Genomic DNA, 22,006 nt, shown 5'->3' on the forward strand with positions numbered 1-22,006 from the left:
TCCGTCACAAGGCCCATTTTTTTTTTTTACACACTACTCTTAGGTTTGCCACCTGACTGGTATTTTACTGGCATAGCCGGTATTTGAGGCTACCTGGCCGTGCCGGTATTGCAGTAATACCGGCAATACAAATGCAGGTATTTTTCTCAGAATAAATGAGAAAATAAATAGATTACTCTGCAATACCAGCACCGGCCAGTATTGGTCACTGTGTGTGGAGAGAGGCAGGGATAGGAAGTTACAGCATATCCCTGCCTCTCTCTACTACTCACTGATCCGTGGGGGAGCAGCAACACAGCACAGAGTCCAGACAGCAGCTCTACAGCTCAGGTATGTGAAGGATGGGGAGAAAGGCAGCAGGCACACATGGGGACACTGAGACACTAGGGGACACATGGGGACACAGACACTAGGGGACACAGACACTGGGAGACCTGGTAACATTGAGATACTTGGGGACACTGGAAAACATGGGGACACTGAGACACTAGGGGACATATGGGAACACTGAGACACATGGGGACACAGACACTAGGGGACACTGAGACACTAGGACACAGACACTGGGAGACCTGGGAACACAGACACTTAGGGGAACTGGAAAACATGGGGACACTGAGACACTAGGGGACACTGGGACACATGGGGATGCTGAGACACATGGGGATGCTGGGAGACATTGGGAGACACTGAGACATTGGGACACGGAGACACTATGTCCCCATGTCTCCCAGTGTCCCTAGTTCCTCAGTGTCCCCAAGTCTCCCAGTGTCCCTAGTGCCTCAGTGTCCCCAAGTCTCCCAGTGTCTGTGTCCCATGTCTCTGTGTGCCTAGTGACCCCATGTGTCCCTATATGTCCCAGTGTCCTCATGTCTATGTCCACAACTGTCCCCAAGTGACTGTCTCCCAGCCAGTGTCCCCTAGTCTCCCAGTGTCTGTGTTCCCATGTCTCTGTGTCCCTAGTGTCTTAGTATCCCCAAATGTTTCAGTGTCCCCATGAGTCTGTGTTCCTAGTGTCTTAGTGTGCCTAGTGTCCCCATGTCTCCCAGTGTCCCTATATGTCCCAGTGTCCCCATGTCTATGTCCACAACTGCCCCCATGTCTCCCAGTGTCCCTAAGTGTCTGTCTCCCAGCCAGTGTCCCCTAGTCTCACAGTGTCCCCTAGTCTCCCAGTGTCTGTGTTACCATGTCTCTGTGTCCCTAGTGTCTTAGTGTCCCCAAATGTTTCAGTGTCCCCATGTCTCCCAGTGTCTGTGTCCCTAGTGTCTCAGTGTCCCCATTTCTCCCAGTTTCCCTAAATGTCTCCGTGTCCCCCTGTCTCTGTGTCCCAGTGTCCCCAGGTCACTCAGTGTCCCCAGTATTATAGTGACATGAGGACACACTGAGACATTGGGACACTGGGAGAAATGAGGGCGCTGAGACACTGGGAGACTAGTGGACTGGGCGACATGGGGACACTGGCACTGTGTTACATAGGGACACTGAGACACTGGGTGACTTGCGAGACTGAGACACTGGGAGACAGGGAGACACTGGGAGCAATCCATCTATTCAGCAGAATCAAACTGTGAGTAGTTTGTTGGTGATTTTACTGAATTTTCTCTGATGTCACTCCTTGTGATTTACATCATGTGATGTCACGCATAACTAATTATTATACAAATGATTAAGGCTGGTATTTTTTTCCAAGAAAGGTGGCTTAAAACCACCACCTTGGCCCTTCTTGCCTCCCTAAATATAGTAAAATATTACTTGTATTCAAGTCTGCAGCTGCAGGCTCTGCCTCTGAACTGACTGTCTGCTGACATCATCAGACGTGGTGGTCTGAGCAAATTATACTTCCCCATAGGATTGGCTACATAGCCCTGGCCAATCAGCATCTCCTCATAACGATAAATTGAATCAATGCATCTCTATGAGGAAAGTTCAGTGTCTGCATGCAGAGGGTGGAGACACTGAATTGCAGTGCTGCAAACTAGGCAGTACTGCCCCAGGAAGCACCTCTAGCAGCCATCTAAGGAGTGGCCAGTGGAGTTATTTTCTCTGAAAAGACAGTGTTTACTGCAAAAAGCCTGAATGGAATGATTCTACTTACCAGAACAAATACAATAAACTGTAGTTGTTCTGGTGACTATAGTGTCCCTTTAAGTTTGGAAGCTTAAGAGGGATGTATGGGAACAAAAGTTGTGTGGACTGGCTGACAATAAAATTAGTTTAGGTAATGCAGACGTTGGTCTCTCTAACACTGTGGCATGTCCCCTTTATTTTACGCTCACTACATACACCTTTTCTCTGTCTCAGACTATATACCAGGAACTTCTGCCTGCTAGTTAGAAGGTAAGGAGACTAGTGGACCAGCAAGTGCTAGGGGACAGTCCTTAGAAAGCATGGAGTGAGCGCATCATTAGACGCATTTATGTCAAGCTCAGGGTGCTGCCTGCATAGTATGCCAGGCTGACCTTCCAATTCTTTGGACAAACATGCCCCCTTTTTGGGCATGTTCACCCCTTTTGGCAGGTCTGGTCACGTGATTCGCGCCAGTGGCACACCCTTTTACCGGGCCCATTGATTTCCTGCTTCACTGGACACTGCTGTTAGGGGTTATGGATTTACTTGAAAGATGAAAGCATAAATTATAGAGAGATTAGCTTAGAGTATGTGTTTTCTTATAGCTGCATCCTGTGAGTTTCCCTCCAGCACCATCTCCATCAGATACATGATGCTTGGGAGGTATGACTTTTTGAGTGTTTTTGGTTGATAAGATTCCGTAATTAGGCCCATCATAATTGTCAGCACCAGGCCCACCGTGCTCTTAATCCGGCCCTGGACGCATTACATGCAAAGCAAGATAGTTCAAGCCGTGATTTGTCATAAGTGCGATGATTATGGCTTACAGCTCATGAAAACCCCAAATGCACAATCTCAGTAAATTAGAATATTACATGCAATCAATAAGACAAGGAGTGTACATAGAACAATATCGGACCTCTGAAAAGTATAAGCATGCATATGGACTCAATACTTTGTTTTAGCCCCTTTTGCACCTCTATGTCTATTCATATGTTTGTTCCAGCTGTTGTGGCGAAGCAAACTTGTTTGTTTAACCTATGCACAAATAAAACAGAGAATTAAAAAAAAAAAAAAAATGTTGCTGACTTTCTCAGGTCTCAGATAATACAGTAACACACTCCAAACACAAGTTGTTGGAAGATCAAAGCTGTTTATTTATTTACACTGGGCCCCGAGCAACAAGAGAACAAAGAATATATACCATAAATGACATATTCCAGACGTATAAAAAAAAATACAAAATCACACCAATATTACAATGATTATTATCCAATTGTTAGGTTAACCTTTATCTCCTACATATATTAACTACTGGTAGGCATTCCTGGCATTCCACACATGCGCCCTGGTTCTAGATGTTTACAGTAGTTTTAACCATGTGAGTACCAGAGATTTTTCTAAAGCATTCTGTAAGTTCTACCACACTAAAATGACTTTTTAGTCAAAAGACTATGACTAAAACTAAATTGAAATGTTCCACCAAACCAAACACTGGCATGTAAGACACATGGGGAGGGTGGAGAGGAAATGAGACACACATGAGACTGGGGGATTAGGACACATGAGGGGGTTGGGAGAATGAGGCACATGAAACGCATAAGGGGGCTGGGAGAATGAGACACCTGGGTTGGGGCTGGAAGAATGAGACACATGAAGGGCTTGGTGGGAATGAGACACGTGGGGATATGAGATGCATGAAGGGACTGGGGGACACATAATGTATTAGAGGGACTGGGGTAGAAAGATACAAGGTGTTAGGGGGAAGAGACTCACAAATAGGAGAGAAAGACACACAGCCGTTACAATATTTAACCGAGTGGGGGAAAAGCTGGGAGAGTGGGGGAAAAGAGCCACAGAGAGCTGGGGAAGGGGTAAAAGAGACAGCCAGGGATTTGGTGGGTGAAAGACACCCATAGAGTCTTGGGGGACATAGACGGGCTGTGGAAGGGGCAAAAGAGACAGATCGGGGCTTTGGAGAGACACTTAGAGGAGCTGTGAGGACACAGAGGGGCTGGGGGTGGGCTGAGGGGGGAGAGATGGATGCGTGGGAAAGACACAGAGGAGGGGGGAAGGCAAGAGACGGGTGGCAGGACGTAAGACGGAAGGGGGGAGGGTGGAAGTAGACGGTAGGTGGAGACACGACAAAACCTACACTAAACAACGTGGGGCAACAGCACGGGCACCAGGAAAAGGAAGGGACCCCGGCCGACTACTTCGAGAGGGACCAAGTGACAGCCCCCACGTTGACATACCAGCAATCACCACGACATGACCCCGGGGGGGCTGAGAGACCCAACCCACTACTTGGGCTGCACAATGCGACTCACGACACACTCGCTTAATCGCAGAACGGCCTTTAACGCGACATACAGCACTAACGTCGCTATGGAGGCAGGGACGCGACTGAGCATAGAGAAGGCACCAGCAATACACTACCGGATGAGTAGGTCGCACGGGGACCTACTCCCAGACACACACAACCTACGCTCCCCCCAAGCCCACATGACCGGTGAGAGGTCAGACGCCAACATCAGCCCCAACACTACTGACGAACTGTCCTGAAACCCCGCCTGAATGACGCTACATGCAGATCAAGCCGATAGAAATAAACCCCGCCCCACTAGCCACACGGATACAACCCACATGTACCATACCAGGGACTCACGTACCGAGGCCTCTCCCGAGACAAGACACACGAGTTAAGCGACACCACCGCAGCGCACGGCGATAGGCCAACAACGAGACAAGACACACTACAACCAGCAAGATCCACATACACAGACCCACACACACCCTAAAGAGATAGGACGGAACGGCTGCCTCAGCCACACAGCCACTAAGGAGACAGGTGACTGAGTACCACGTATCGTACACTTTACAAAATTCCACGCCTACACGGAACCAGCGGACGCTGATTGGCGTTCCGAACCCACTCGGGCATATAGCCAGACTCCTCCACAGGCACAGGACATAAAAGTCCCCACTTAGCAGGGGACGAAACACTCCCGGCACCGGCACAGACACACCACTGGGTGTGACCTAGGGGCCGAACAGCCGGGACGCTTGTCCAACAACCTTTACACGCGCAAAGACCCATTTGATAGCTGTAACAGATCCTTCCAACTTAGTCTTTTGTTCGGTTCATGCCTCTGTTCGCCTGATTTCGTGCGAAGTCCGTATGTGAAATATAGGTGGCCGCCATTTCGGGACTTTACACGTGTTCGCGGCCATCTTGTGTACGAACAGCGGTGTTTGCCTGTAACCGCATGGAACTAAAAACGGATACGCAAACAGGCGAACACCGCTGAGTCCTCCAGACCTCCATAAGTTCGCACAGAAACTACCGAACACTCCACCATTCGGTAGTTACACTCAGTCATCTATGGGGATTTCAGCGAACCCCGCGATTCGGATGGATGACAAGATTTTCATACCGTTTTACCGTGCGAACAGAGACCGACCGCAAGGCCAAAACTCATGGAACTATTTTCGGCTAGTTGGTCTGTGCGGTCGGTCAAAACTTTGAAACTCTGTAACTCCCGAACCGTTCATCCAATCGGGCTGATTTTTGGACAGAGTGTTCCCCTAACGAAGATCTCTCAAGCGGTGCCGGATTTAAGGGTGTACCCCCTGTTTTTGGGGTACATCCAGAACTGGGGTAAAATATTGTATGTTCTAATTGTATTATGTGGTTATCTGAGGGGAGGAGACGTGGGGGTGTTACCCTGTGCATAATTGGTTGTTTTTATCCTCCCCCTGGGAGTGTCCTGTGTGTACCCTTTTCTAATAAAAAGCAGGCTGGGTGTCCCAGTCCTCAGTTCATCTTGACCCTTCATAACGTAGCCTCGTCTCGTTCTTGAAAGGGGATTGTTTGGGAAGGTTATTCTGTTCCTGTTGCAGCTGAACCTGATTCTCGCTCTGGATATCGTGGATGGGATTACATCAGCCTACTTCTCCACAGCAGCTTGCAGGGAAAAAGGACGTCTCCAACGGCAGAAACCCTCTCTCTATCTGGGTAGCCGTTACATTGGTGGCAAGCGGTGGGATGGTCCTTTTATCCAAGGAGCAAGTGCTGAATGGAGTCTCAGTATGCCAAGCTGAAAAGACCCACACTAAAGGATTTATTGGAGAATCGTGGTAGGAGTGCCAGCAACAGACCACGGAGGGAGCTGATAGCTGACCTGCTGGAGCTGGACGAGATGGATAGGTCCATGGAGGTAACGGAACCCATGGCACCCATCAGTGAGGACGATGTGATTACGGCAATTGTGCAGCGGAGATTAGCGTTGTATCCAGTCACGTCTACAGAGCTAATAACCCAACTGCTCCGGGAAACAAGGGAAGAGATCCAAACCAAGAGGGATCAAGAAATGGAACTGGTAAGAGCCAGACAGCTCACTACACAGACAGTTCCTACCCCGCTACCCACTACTACAGTAAAGAAAATTCCCTTCAATGCATTTAAAACCTTTGTGGAAAATGAAGAGGAAATTGATGGGTATTTGGCGGACTTTGAAAGACAGTGCTCGCTACATCAAATACCGCCAGGGCAATGGGTCACTATCCTGGCGGGAAAACTATCAGGAAAAGCTAGTGAGGCTTTTCGAGCGCTCACTACAGAGGAGATCACGCAGTACCAAACAGTAAAAGAGGCACTGCTCACCAGGTATGCGGTAACCCCAGAAGCCTACCGTCGCCGCTTCCGGGAGTCCAAAAAGAAAGCTGTGGACTCCCACATGGAATGGGCCAACCGACTACAAAGAGTGGCATCACATTGGGTCCAAGGGTGTAAGGCCAACACCGGAGAGGAGATATTGCAATTGTTCTTAATGGAACATTTCTTCCAAAATTTGGCTGCGGACCTACAAGACTGGGTACGAGACCGGCGCCCCGCTAATTTAAATGAGGCGGCTCGGCTGGCCGATGAATACGCCGAGACAAGGAGAGTAAGCCAGGGTACTCCACGACCAGCTCATAAGGTAGAGCCACGTACCCCAGCCGCTGTCTCACGCCCAGAGTTTCGAGCTCCAGTCCCACCAGGACCACCCCGTCCTCAGGGACCTACCAACTACCCCCGAGATTTGTCGAAAGTGACGTGCCATCACTGCGGCAACCTCGGACATATTGCTCGATATTGTCCCCTAAGATCCAATAGCAACAATTGGAGACGCACAACTCCCAACACAGAGGCCCCTGCATCACGACCCTCTGCGGCTCACTGTGTGGAAGCTGAAATGGGCCCTGAGGAATGCCTGGGGATTTTGTATGAAGCAGATCCCATACAAGCTGCTTCGCCAGATAACCGACAGCATCATCGGCAGGAAGTTCGGGTGAATGGACAAACAGCACAAGGCCTAAGAGACACCGGGGCTACCATCACGTTGATCCAAAAACACCTAGTAAAGCCAGAGAATGTGTCTACCCGCACTGTTGCTGTTCGGGTCGCAGGGGGCGCTGTTTTTCGCTTGCCCACTGCCCGAGTACACTTAGACTGGGGAGTCGGATCGGGAAAAACCACAGTTGGCATTATGGACAACTTGCCTGCCGAGGTCGTCTTGGGAAATGACATTGGCCCCTTGACCTCAGCATATTTGCCCACACCTGCTGCCGCTTGTCCCGTAACCACCCGCTCACAGGCCCGTGTCACAGATGACCCTAATACAGGCCGGGAGACCCAGGTAAGCCAAGCACCCACATGTAACCCTACTACAACAAGCAGGCCCATAGCTTGGGACACCCCAGAGGAGTTTGGGAGGGAAACTAGAGAGGACCCCACCCTCCAAAAGTATCGAGAATTAGCAGACAGTAGGGAGGGCAAACAGGAACGTTTTCTATGGGATGGGGACAGGTTGTACAGACTGACGGAAGGGAAAAAGAGAGGCTGTCCCCCTTCGCAGAAGCGCCAACTAGTGGTACCCAGAAAGTACCGGTTGGAGCTTCTCCGAATCGGCCACGACATTCCGTTGGCAGGGCATCTAGGGGGTAACCGTACCACCTTCCGGATCACCCAGACCTTCTTTTGGCCGGGGATCTCAAAGGATGTACGACGTTACTGCAGCACTTGTGACGTATGCCAACGGGTAGGGAAGAGAGGAGATCACCCTAAAGCTCGACTGTTACCTATGCCTGTGATCGAGGAACCATTTAGCAGGGTGGCAGTCGACCTAGTGGGACCCCTACCTAACCCCAGTCCCTCTGGTAAGAAATACATCCTTACCGTAGTGGACTATGCTACTCGCTACCCGGAAGCTGTCGCTCTGACGAATATCCAGGCTGACACTGTCGCCAGTGCTCTAGTCGGGATATTCACCCGAGTGGGATTTCCTCAGGAAATCTTGTCCGATAGAGGGACCCAGTTTACCGCAGACCTAACCCAGCAGCTATGGAAGGTTTGTAGTATTAAACCCCTACTTAGTTCCCCGTACCACCCTCAGACTAACGGTCTCTGTGAACGTTTTAACGGTACCCTAAAGCAATTGCTACGGACCTTTACAGCGGAATACAAAGATTGGGAACGATTCTTGCCGCACCTCCTGTTCGCTTATCGGGAGGTGCCACAGGAATCCACAGGGTTCTCTCCCTTTGAACTGCTCTATGGCCGGAGAGTACGAGGCCCTCTCGACCTCATCCGAGAGCACTGGGAGGGAGAGACAGAACATGAGGGTGTCCCCATCGTGCCATATGTGCTAGAAATGCGGGACCGTATGGAACAGTTAGCCCGGATGGCACGGGACCATCTCCATGCGGCCCAGGGACGGCAGAAACGTTGGTACGATCAGGGCGCCCGCCAGCGAACGTTCCAAGTAGGCCAGAAGGTGCTGGTGCTTAGACCTGTCAAAGGGAATAAGCTCCAGACCTCCTGGCAGGGCCCTTACAAAGTGGTAGCACAGGTATGTGACACCACCTATGTAATTGCCAGCAGCAAAGATGAAAGGATTCAGAAGTCCTTTCACGTAAATTTATTAAAAGAATATCAAGAAAGGCCCGAGGATATAGCAGCCATATGTATACCAGCCACTGAAGACCCTGACAGCTTACCCATACCCGACCTTTTAGCTAACTCGGAACCTAAGACCCTGCTCAATACCATACAGCTAGGGGAGCGGTTAACCCCCGCTGAAAAGGGACAGATCCGACAACTGCTGACTGAAAAGAGGTTGACGTTTTCCCAAGAGCCCGGATACACCCCCTTAGCAACTCACTATGTAGAGACCCCAGGTCAAACTCCTCTCCGGCAAACTCCCTATAGGATCCCTGAGGCAGTAAAAGATGAGATGAGGAAGGAAATCCAGGAGATGCTAAGACTAGGAGTGATAGAGCCATCTGACAGCCCGTGGGCCTCACCGGTGGTCCTAGTCCCCAAAAAGGATGGGACTACCCGGTTCTGTGTCGATTATCGACGTCTCAATGACAAAACCCTGACAGACGCATATCCCATGCCCCGAGTAGACGAGCTATTAGATCGTATTGCCAGGGGACGTTATCTGACCACCATCGATTTGTGTAAAGGGTATTGGCAGATTCCCCTGGCCAAGGAGGCTATCCCTAAGTCGGCCTTTGTCACCCCATTTGGCTTGTACCAATTTAAGGTCATGCCATTTGGGATGAAAAACGCCCCGGCTACATTTCAGCGCTTAGTGGACCGCCTCCTTGATGGCTTCCAGGATTTCGCCTGCGCGTACCTGGATGACATTGCGATTTATAGCGAAACCTGGGGAGAGCACTTAAGGCATGTAGAGGCCGTACTGGATCAGATTCGGGCCGCAGGCTTGACTCTGAAACCAGAAAAGTGTAACTTCGGCATGGCAGAAGTCCAGTACCTGGGACATCGAGTGGGATGTGGGAAGCAGCGCCCAGAACCCGCTAAAATTGAAGCTGTAGCTAACTGGCCCACACCCCACACCAAAACTCAAGTATTAGCATTTTTGGGGACCGCAGGATATTATAGGAGGTTTGTCCCTGACTATAGTACCATCGCAAAACCATTAACAGACCTAACCAAAAAGAACTTGCCTAGGATAGTCCTGTGGTCTCCCGCCTGTGAAACAGCCTTTCAGGCCCTAAAGAATGCTCTGATTCATGCACCTGTCCTGTCTGCCCCCGTCCCTAACAAAAGATTTGTCGTTCATACAGATGCATCCATGTATGGACTGGGGGCAGTTCTAAGCCAGGTCGGAGAAGATGGAGGCGAGCACCCTGTCGCGTATCTCAGTAGGAAACTGTTACCTAGAGAAGTGAGCTACGCGGCAGTGGAAAAGGAATGCTTAGCCCTGGTCTGGGCATTAAAGAAACTCACCCCATATTTGTACGGACAGGAATTTACACTAATCACCGACCATAACCCCCTGGTGTGGTTAAACAGAGTAGCTGGAGATAATGGACGCTTGTTGAGATGGAGCCTAGCACTGCAACCCTACAACTTTTCCATTCAATACCGCCCGGGCAGGTTTAACGGGAATGCCGATGGTCTGTCCAGACAAACAGAACTATTACCCTAACAAGGGACCGGACAGCCCCAAGTTGACCCGAAAAGGATCAATCCGGGTCTGCCGGAGTGTTCCACAAAAGGGGAGCAGTGTAACAGATCCTTCCAACTTAGTCTTTTGTTCGGTTCATGCCTCTGTTCGCCTGATTTCGTGCGAAGTCCGTATGTGAAATATAGGTGGCCGCCATTTCGGGACTTTACACGTGTTCGCGGCCATCTTGTGTACGAACAGCGGTGTTTGCCTGTAACCGCATGGAACTAAAAACGGATACGCAAACAGGCGAACACCGCTGAGTCCTCCAGACCTCCATAAGTTCGCACAGAAACTACCGAACACTCCACCATTCGGTAGTTACACTCAGTCATCTATGGGGATTTCAGCGAACCCCGCGATTCGGATGGATGACAAGATTTTCATACCGTTTTACCGTGCGAACAGAGACCGACCGCAAGGCCAAAACTCATGGAACTATTTTCGGCTAGTTGGTCTGTGCGGTCGGTCAAAACTTTGAAACTCTGTAACTCCCGAACCGTTCATCCAATCGGGCTGATTTTTGGACAGAGTGTTCCCCTAACGAAGATCTCTCAAGCGGTGCCGGATTTAAGGATGTACCCCCTGTTTTTGGGGTACATCCAGAACTGGGGTAAAATATTGTATGTTCTAATTGTATTATGTGGTTATCTGAGGGGAGGAGACGTGGGGGTGTTACCCTGTGCATAATTGGTTGTTTTTATCCTCCCCCTGGGAGTGTCCTGTGTGTACCCTTTTCTAATAAAAAGCAGGCTGGGTGTCCCAGTCCTCAGTTCATCTTGACCCTTCATAACGTAGCCTCGTCTCGTTCTTGAAAGGGGATTGTTTGGGAAGGTTATTCTGTTCCTGTTGCAGCTGAACCTGATTCTCGCTCTGGATATCGTGGATGGGATTACATCAGCCTACTTCTCCACAGCAGCTTGCAGGGAAAAAGGACGTCTCCAACGGCAGAAACCCTCTCTCTATCTGGGTAGCCGTTACAATAGCAAATACCTATACAGCCCCATTCCAAGCCTGGACGCACAACCGACGGCGCCGAGTGACACACACACGCACACGCATGACCAACCCACCCTGCCCCCTGGATCCTGCCCGGACGATGCCGACACCGAGATCCGCCGGCTTCGCCAGAGAGGACTTATACATAGTCTCCTATAATGTCCGCGGCCTGAACGTCAGAGAGAAACGCTCAAGACTACTACGGGACCTGAAACACTACAGAGCATCGATAACGTTCCTCCAGGAAACACACTTCCAAGAAGGAAGGGCACCAGCCTTGAAGGACCGCAACTTTCCAACAGGTTATTTCAGCCACAACCCAGACAGACGCTCACAGGGAGTCTGCATCCTCTTCTCACGACGAGTCCCATACATGGAACAAACCACTATGAGATGCAAGCAAGGCAGATACATCTTTACGAAAGGCACAATTTTAGACCAAACGTATACGTTCGCTAATGTATACACCCCGAACACGAAACAATATCACTTCCTCCGCAACACATTGAATACGTTGATGAAATTCGCGGAAGGCACCTTGATCATAGGCGGGGATCTCAACTTAGCGTTACATCCGGACCAAGACTCCACATCCTCGCAGAGGACCATACCACACAATAGGCATGCCAACACACTCCACCTCTTACACCTCCACCAGCTGGCGGATTGCTGGCGAGCATTACACCCATCCGCCCGGGACTATACGTTTTATTCCACGACCCACTTGACCTACACAAGACTGGATTACTTCCTGGTACCCCATCGCAACCTAGCCCTGCTCAACATCGCGGAAATCTTACCGATGACTTGGTCGGACCACAGCCCAATCCGCATACGACTAAACTCACCACTTCACAAACCCAGACAAATGTCGTGGCGATTGAATGACTCAATACTGTCAGACAACACGGTCGTGGACCAGATCCAACAACACATCCAGGAGTACTTCGAAGACAACGAAACAGATGACGTTACCCCACTGACATGCTGGGAAGCGCACAAAACAGTCATTCGAGGCAGACTCATCGCGATATGCGCGACCCGCAAGAAGAGGACGATACAGGCGATACAAGAACTCAGCACAGAAATTGAGACACTGGAGGCCAGACACAAATGCACCCTAGACGCGACAATCTACGAGGAACTGTTATCCAAACGGAACCAACTCACCGCATGTGGCAAAATCGACCTCGCCAGGGGGCATTGGAGAAGCCTGTTTGCCCGCCTCCTACCTGCTGACTATGGCCCCTGGGTTATTTGGCCCTTCAAGTACAATATTTGGGCATATTGGATTTGTATGGTGCTGCTGCTGGCCCTTTAAAAACCATCTGGGGACATACTGTGGAGTTACTGGGTGGCCACCATTTCATGTATCAGAGGCACATGGTGAGAACAATGGATGAAGCACATGGTAAGAACAATGGATGGCGGCCATTTTAACTCACAGACAGTGTTGTGACTTTTCTACACGGTGCCATCTCGCCGGTATTTGGTACACAACGACATCGTGCAGTAGTTTTAAGCTATACAACAGGGGACACATTATACAGTAATTATTTTTTATATAATCTGTATATGTTCTGCGGAATCTGCATTAAACTGTATCTTTCAAACTACTGAATGGATCTGGGTGAATTTCGGATATGTGGTTCACCCAGATCCCCTGGTTCTGAGGATATACTTTATATGGGGTTATTGCATGTGTTGGGGTCCCTGTGATATGTTTCATAAAACTGTATTCTTCTGCCTGTGAAAATGAGATTACCCATTGTGTTCAGTAATCCTATTACAGGCAGAGGGGAGGATTTTGTGTGGGCGTGTCTGTGTGTATTGTACAGATTGATTGGTTGTTTTGTCCCTCCCTGTGGGCGGTCCTGTATTCTCAACAACGGTAATAAAAACCAGGCTGGGAATGCCAGCCTGAGTTCCTGTTTAACCCTCAAAGTAAAGTGTTGTCTCATTATTGGGGGAGGATTTATTGTATGCTGTTCCAGTTTGACTGCTAGGAGTGTAAACCTATTCGTATGGTTCCTATTCAACTGTCTACAGCATTCAGAGGCTTGAGAGGATTTATATGCTTCTCAGATTCGGTGATTGTGGTCTCTGCCAGAGTGATTGGAGTCCTCAGGAAACGCTAGGAGCATCCATTAACGGAGGTACCCAGTCGGGGTGCCAGGCGATCCGTTACATTGGTGGCAAGCGGTGGGAGGGCGTCCTAGTGTGAGGTAAAGCAGCTCGGAGACACAGTTCGTTTGGATTACAAAGTGAGGGCAACGCTAGTACCCGTACAGCGCCCCTATCCACAAAAGAAGCAACTTCAGCAGAACAAGCATGGCGCCTGGCTACACTCAGGAGCGGTTGGACAGAGAGGTTGCCATGCGGCTGGCTTTCTTTGGACACAACCCCTCTGAGAAAATTGTGCAGTTCATAAGGAAATCAACGGCAGAGTTCCTGCAGCGCCTAGCAGATTTGGACAAAAAGGGAGCTGAAGGTGCCGTCCTTCCTTCCCAGCGGCAGTCTACGGTTCAGGGAGAGGAGCCTGTTATTCCCTCTCCCCAGCGGCAGCGCAGCTCACCAAGGGGAGATAGTAAGCCCCTCACCAGCGTAGATGGGACTGTGGTCTCTGCGGCCCAGCGGCAGTCTACGGTTCAGGGAGAGGAGCCTGTTATCCCCTCTCCCCAGCGGCAGCCTAGCCCACCAAGGGGAGATGTTAAGCCCCACAACAATGTAGATGGGACCGTAGTCTCGGCATCTGCACCACCGGGGATAGGGACCGTCTGTCCTGTTTCCCACCAGCAAGCCAAGGTATTGGAAGGGGAGGCAGTCGGTTTTCCCCTCCAGCAGAGAAAGGTAGTCATCCTTTCCCCCCAGCAGCAGCATGATTTTTTGGGATTTGGGAGCCCAGTCTCCATTCCCCAGCGTCCGAGGGATGTGCCGGGAATTGGGAGCCCAGTCTCCATTCCCCAGCAGCAGAGTGTCCAGCAGGGAAGAGAGAGCCCAGTCTCCTTTCCCCAGCAGCAGGACACTGTATTGGGAGTAGAGACAGTCGGTCTCCCTCCACAGAGTATGGAAGTATGTATGGGAGAGGAGCTTGCTACCACCTCTCCCCAGCGGCGGATCCGTAATGTGCAGGGAATAGAGAGCTCAGTCTCCTTTCCCCAGCGGCAGAGTGCTCTATCGGGAGAGGAGCCTGTTACCCCCTCTCCCCAGCGACAGCTTAGTGTACCAGGGGGAGACTGTAAGCCCCACAACTGTGCAGATGGGACCGTGGTCCCTACCGGAACAGATTTCGGCTGCATTCCACGCGTACTATCAAGACTTATACTGTCTTCGCCACACCGCTCCGGAGATACCGAGACCCCAAAAACTAGAGGACATCCGTAGATATCTGGACACGGCAGATATACCGGGTATAAGGGAAGTGGACCAGGAAGCACTGGAGGCCCCCATAACCCTGGAGGAATTAGCACACGCCATAAAAAAAGCAAAAACGGGCAGAGCACCGGGACCAGATGGCCTACCCCTCCAATATTACAAAACCTTTGCAGGGGATTTAATGCAGAAACTCTTGACAGCACTAAACTCGATCCAAGACGGGGCCACACCAATGACCCAATTCACCTCGGCGAACATCACCCTTCTCCCGAAGGAGGATAAGGACCGGACAATTTGCCCGAGCTACCGCTCGATCTCTGTGCTGAATACGGATCTCAAGCTTCTGGCAAGTATACTGGCGACGCGCCTGGTACCGCTACTACCAGTCGTAATTCACCCGGATCAAACGGGCTTCATACCAGGCAGGGAGGTGTGGGACAACACCATCAGAGACCTAAACCTCATAGCACACGCGGAAATGCAGAAGACCCCAACCCTACTCCTGTCCACTGACGCTGAAAAAAGCGTTCGACAGGGTGGACTGGGACCTGATGTTCGAGACACTCTGCTCCCTCGGCATCGTGCCAAATTATATGACCTGGGTGCAGACACTCTACACCAACCCGACGGCGCGAATTCGAATCAATGGCACACTGACAGACCCGTTTCAGATCCACAACGGCACCAGGCAGGGTTGCCCACTCTCACCCATACTCTTTGCACTGACACTGGAGCCCTTCCTCAACAGGATTAGACATAACGCAGACATCCGGGGACTGGCAGTCGGTACCGTACACCACAAAACTCTGGCGTACGCGGACGACATGCTGTTCGTGGTCACGGACCCAGAAGTATCCCTATGAGCGATTCAGACGGAATTCGACCTATATGGCAGCATCTCGAACCTCCGAATCAATTACACGAAATCGGAGATATTAAACCTGACAGCCAGCCAAACGCTTAAACACGTGATCCAGGGACAACACTCATATCGCTGGTGTGACCAGCGCATGAAATACCTGGGGATATGGCTTACACCCAACCCGATAGATCTGTACGCCCACAACTATCTCCCGATACTGAGAAAGGCAACGGAGGAACTGCAGAGATGGGGTTCCTACTACATATCCTGGCTGGGCAGAGTGAACGCGGTGAAAATGACGCTACTGCCGAAGCTACTCTTCATATTTCAAACGGTGCCGATAAAAGTTCCACAAACGTTTTTCTCGGCGCTCAAGACGGAGGTCAGCTCCTTTATTTGGAAGGGCAAATCCCCACGCAGAGCGCACACCCAACTGATCTTACCCAAGCTCAGAGGGGGCCTAGCTCTCCCAGACTTCGAAAAGTACTATCATGCGGCACACATCACCAGGGTCATCAGCTGGTCGGTAGCCAGCGGCACCAAACAGTGGACACAACTAGAAGCAGATATAACCAGATGCGACCTCAGAACCCTACCATGGATCACCAAAGCAGCATATAGGAGCAAACACATCACCAACCCATTCGTGGCGGCAACCATGCAGGCACGGGCAGGGCACGAAAGAATACCTGACTACGGACCCGGGCCCGCTCCTACCCCTGAAAGGTAACCCGGATTTTCCGTCCGGAGACTACGGCCCAACACCAGGCCCAGCAGGGCACAACGCGATACCGCGCATGAAGGATGTTCTTCACCAACCATTCGACATCCGGCCACTGAGTGAACTATACCCGGACGGACCGCACACATTCGCCCACGCCTTAGCGAAAATGCAAATTGCTTAATATGCCAGATCCATCCCGCAAAAACCTTCCCTTTTGAGAGACCTAACACAATTTGAACTTCTCTGCACGCAAGACAAGGAACCATCTCGAGCCATCTCACAAATTTACACTATCTTAACCACGAGCAGATACTTGCTCGCACCACCGTGCATCAGAAAATGGGAGGAGGACCTCGAGGAAACTATGACAGACGCGGACTGGGACATAGAAACATAGAAACATAGAATGTGACGGCAGATAAGAACCATTCGGCCCATCTAGTCTTCCCAGTTTTCTAAATACTTTCATTAGTCCCTGGCGTTATCTTATAGTTAGGATAGCCTTATGCCTATCCCACGCATGCTTAAACTCCTTTACTGTGTTACAAAAAGACGAGACGTAGACTACACTCATGACGTTTAAGACGTAAAACAAATGTCGATGCTGAAACCGATACATAGTTCTGCTTATAAGTACTGATACATAATATATTTGCCCTAAGGTACCAGCATATTCCTTAACGGCCCGCCAGCACTTGGCAGGTATACACCCGACCTTACCGTTATGTTAAAAGCAACACACTATTAGATGGGTTTGAAAGACCTCTGCGCAGGTCACAACCGGCAAATTCATTCAGGCAAATTTTACTAGACCTTTATGCGGGCACTGACCTGCCTTTCACACACCACGTTTGCAATGTAATATGTTCAACAAAATGTATACAAAAATGTTACGTTAAACGGTCCTCTGTGCAGGCAACGGAATGTTTACACTGTTTTAAACCGATACCTAAGCCCCTGCATGGGCAATCTCTAGCTTTGTTATTTTCCAAATCAGTTCGATACATGTATCTATATTGCGAATACAATAAAAATATTCAAAACAAACATATGTGTTTGGAGGCTACTTGTGTGGTTGCATGTGTGGGATGCTGCTTGTGTTCCTGTATGTCAACATGTTGTTTTACCTATTGTACTGCGCTGCGCAGAATATGTTGGTGCTATATAAGTAATTGTAATAATTGCGTTTGTATGTATAAGGAGGCTGTATGCAGTATTGCCATGCTGGGGATGCCTCTTGTGATCTGTGTGTGTGTATAAGGAGACTGTATGCAGTATTGCCATGCTGAGGATGCCTCTTGTGATGTTTGTGTAGGGAGGCTGCATGTTGTATTGAATGTGTGGGAATGCTGTTTGTGGGATTCCGTGCATACAGTGAGGTTCCTTACGTGCATACAGTGTCGTATGTTAGTGGAGAGGGCTGGTTGTGTTGCAGAGAGTGTGTGGATAAGGGCTGTTGTGTGTGTGTGTGTGTGTGGGATAGGGGCTATAGTAGGCAGCTGGGGGATACTGGGACTGTAGTGTATGTTTGTATGATACTAGAGGCTCTACTGTGTGGGGGAGATACAGAGGCTGCAGTATGTGTGTGGATAGTGACTGCAGTGCATGAAGGGGGATATGGGCTATAGTAGGTGTAGGGGGCATACGGACGGTGGGGGGATAGCGGCTGCAGTGGGAGCAGTGAGGGATAGGGGCTGTAGTGAGTGCAGGGAGGGATAGGGATGAGAGTGATGAGGACTGTAATGGGTGAAGGAAGGCATAGGGGTGAGGTGGGTACAGGGCGAGAGAGAGGCTGAGGAGTGTACAAGAAGGCACAGAGGCTGTGGTGGGTACAGGGAAGGATAGGGATGAGAGTGATAGGGCTGTAGTGGGTGAAGGGGGAGTGGGATCTGGGATGGTAAAGGGGCATTGGGGCTGTGGTGGGTGAAGGGGCATAGGGGATAAAGAGGGCAGAGGGACTGTGAAAGGGGGCTCAGATGGATAAAGGGGCATAGTGACTGGGATGGGTGAAGGGGGCACAGGTGGTGTTATGGGTGAAGGGGGCACAGGGCCTGGGATGGGTAAAGGGGGCACAGGGGCTGGGATGGGTAAAGGGGGCACAGGGGCTGGGATAGGAAAAGGGGGGCACAGGGGCTGGGATAGGAAAAGGTGGGTACAGGGGCTGGGATGGATAAAGGGGTACAGGGTCTGGCATGGATAAAGGGGGCACAGGGGCTGGGATGGGTGAAGGGGGCACAGGGGCTGGGATGGGTAAAGGGGCCCAGGGGCTGGGATGGGTGAAGGGGTACAGGGGCTGGGATAGGAAAAGGGGGGCACAGGTCCCAGTGAAGGGGTACTGGGGCTGGGATAGGTAAAGGGAGCACAGGTACTGGGCTAGGTGAAGGGGCACAGGTACTGGGCTGGGTGAAGGGGCACAGGTACTGGGCTGGGTGAAGAGGCACATGTAATGGGATGGGTGAAGCGGCACAGGTACTGGGATGCATGAAGGGGGGCACTGGAGCTGAGATGGGTGAAGGGGGCACTGAAATGGGTGAAGGGGCACTGGGGCTGGGATGGGTGAAAGGGGCACAGGGGCTGGGTGAAAGGGGCACAGGGACTGGGATGGGTAAAGGGAGCACAAGGGCTGGTATGGATGAAGGGGGGCACAGGTGCTGGGCTGGGTGGGGGGGCACTGGGGCTGGGATGGGTAAAGGGGCACATGGACTGGGAAGGGTAAAGGGGGCACAGGGGCTGGGATGGGTGAAAGGGGGCACATGGGCTGGGATGGGTGAAAGGGGGCACAGGATGGGTGAAAGGGGGCACAGGGTCTGGGATGGGTGAAAGGGGGCGCTGGGTTAAGGGGGTACAGGTGCTGGGATGGGTGAAGGGGGCACAGGGCTGGGTGAAGGGGCACAGGTACTGGGCTGGGTGAAAGGGGCACAGGGGCTGGGTGAAAGGGGGCACTGGGGCTGAGATGGGTGAAGGGGCGCTGAGATGGGTGAAGGGGGCACTGGGGTAGGTGAAAGAGGGCACAGGGTCTGGGATGGGTGAAGGGGACCTAGGGTAGGTTAAGGGGGTGCAGGTGCTGGGATGGGTGAAGGGGGCACTGGGGCTGGGATGGGTGAAGGGGGCACAAGGCTGGGATGGGTGAAGGGGGCACAGGGCTGGGATGGGTGAAGGGGGGCACTGGGGCTGAGTTGGGTGAAAGGTGGCACTTGGGTGGGTTAAGGGGGTACAGGTGCTGGGATGGGTGAAGGGGGCACAGGGCTGGGATAGGTGAAAGGGGTCACTGGGGCTGAGATGGGTGAAGGGGGCACTGGGGCTGAGATGGGTGAAGGGGGGAGCAGGGCTGTGATTGGTGAAGAGGGGCACTGGGGCTGGGATGGGTGAAGGGGGGCACAGGGCCTGGGATAGGTGAAGGGGGGCACTGGGGCTGGGTGAAGGGGGCACTGGGGCTGGGATGGGTGAAGGGGGGCACAGGGCCTGAGATAGGTGAAGGAGGGGAACAGGGCTTGCGTGGGTGAAGGGGCTGGGCTGGGTAAGGGGGGATATTAGCTTAAAAAAGTAATATTTACGTACCTGCTGTCTGCCAGGGTTCAGCAGATTCTGCAGGACAGGAAGTGATGTATCTTCCCCTCTTTCGGCCCCGCCTCTTCCACTCACACGGAGCTCCGCAGACATTGAGGGGACCTGGCAGGAGCAGCAGGATCACTGCCAGGTCTCAGAAGGAGGGGGGAAACAGAAAGAGATAGGTTGCAGGAGCAACCTATCCATAGAATATGTGCAATTTTGTTTGTTTCTGGCTGGGGAGATCTGTGATCTGATCTCCCCAGCCAAAGCATGTTTATGCAGCCAGCCGGGCCCCTGACTGCCTCGGGCCCACGGTCCATGGCCGATCTGCCCGAGTGGTCAGTCCGCCCCTGATTGTCAGTCCTAAGTAGCGTATGGATTCAGTTCTGCAGTCAAAGTCATATGTGTGCGTGAGGGTACGTAGCACCGGGGCAGGGATGTTAATAGGCAGGGCCTGTGTCTTGGAAGCGTTAACTGAGTAGTAGGAGATCTGTCCATATGTGTGTATCAACTGCATTAGTGTAGGTAGGGAATTTTGTGGGTTTGCTATGTACAGTAATTCGTCATCCGCAAATGCGCTGATCTTTATCTGCTTGTCCCCTAGGTGTATTCCCTGTATCATCTCATTTGAGCGTATTAGGTGCAGAAGGGGTTCTAGTGCGAGGACGTATAAAAGCGGGGACCCCTGTCTCGTCCCGTTGGTAATCGGAAAGCTGGGGGACAGGAAACTGGCTTGGTTCACCTGTGGTGAGGGCAAGGAGTAGAGTGCAAAAATTTGTTGGAGGGAATCCAAATTTGTCTAAAACCTGTTTCAGGAAGACCCAGCCAAGTCCAGGCCTCCCAAGTTCCCGCTGCACTAGGGCCAGTTTCCGTGTGTTGTCTAAGGCTTGTCTGCCCTTCACGAAACCTGTCTGGTTGACATGTATCAAGTGTGGTAGGATTGTGCTTAGTCTATTTGCAAGGATTTTCACGTAGATTTTTGCGTCTGTGTTAAGTAAGGAGATGGGTCTGTAGTTCTTCAGGCTTCAGGGTTGTCACTATTGTAGCTAGGAGTACTTCAGGAGGCAGGCTGCCAGTAGTGGCTGTCTGCTGGTACATTTTCAGGACCTGTGGCGCCAACGTGGCTCCGAACTCCTTATAGTATGCATTGGGGAGTCCATCCGCTCCTGGAGACTTCCCCGGGGGGGAGCTGATTAAGGGTTCTAATGATTTCTTGTGTGGTAATAGGCTGCAGCAGGGCTTGGCAGTGGCCCTCTTTCAGTTTAGGCAGTGTGATGTCTGCTAGGTATTGGGCTGCTACCGCAGGTTGGGGGTGGGGCCTAGTATCATCCATACAAAGGTTCTATAAACTAGAATAAAAGGTTGCAAATGTGTTGCTAATTGCTTGTGGGTCTATGTGTTTATTGCCTTCGTCGTCTACTATATGGGATATTTTACATTGGTTCAACCTAGCTCTGAGCCATGCTGCTAGGTGTTTGGTGGCTCTGCCAGAGGTGTGGTACGTGGTGGCCCTGAACTTATAAAGAAGATTGTTCATTTTGTCCGCCTGTAGTTTGGCAATGGTCGTCTGTAGGTCGTTTATTTAAATTATTTTTATTTGTTTTTTCAGCAGAAATTACAATGGAATAGCAACGTTATACAATAACAAGCTTTTAAGCGTTGTACATATTTATGATGAACAGTCAACGATTAACAGTAAAATGAGCTACATAACCATTGTCACATTTGTTGTCGGAATAGTCTTTTACATAGGAAACTAAATAGTGCAGTTTAACGGTTTTACTATCATATTGTCAGTAATCATCACAGTGATTGTGTTAGATAAAGCATCTCCAGACCCGTGTGATTTTTTTTTTTTTTTTTTTTTTTTTTTAATTCTTTATTTTGGTTGTGCAGGTGAACACAATATAT

Source organism: Pelobates fuscus, chromosome 6 (genome assembly GCF_036172605.1).
Source record: "Pelobates fuscus isolate aPelFus1 chromosome 6, aPelFus1.pri, whole genome shotgun sequence".
Lineage (NCBI taxonomy): Eukaryota > Metazoa > Chordata > Amphibia > Anura > Pelobatidae > Pelobates > Pelobates fuscus.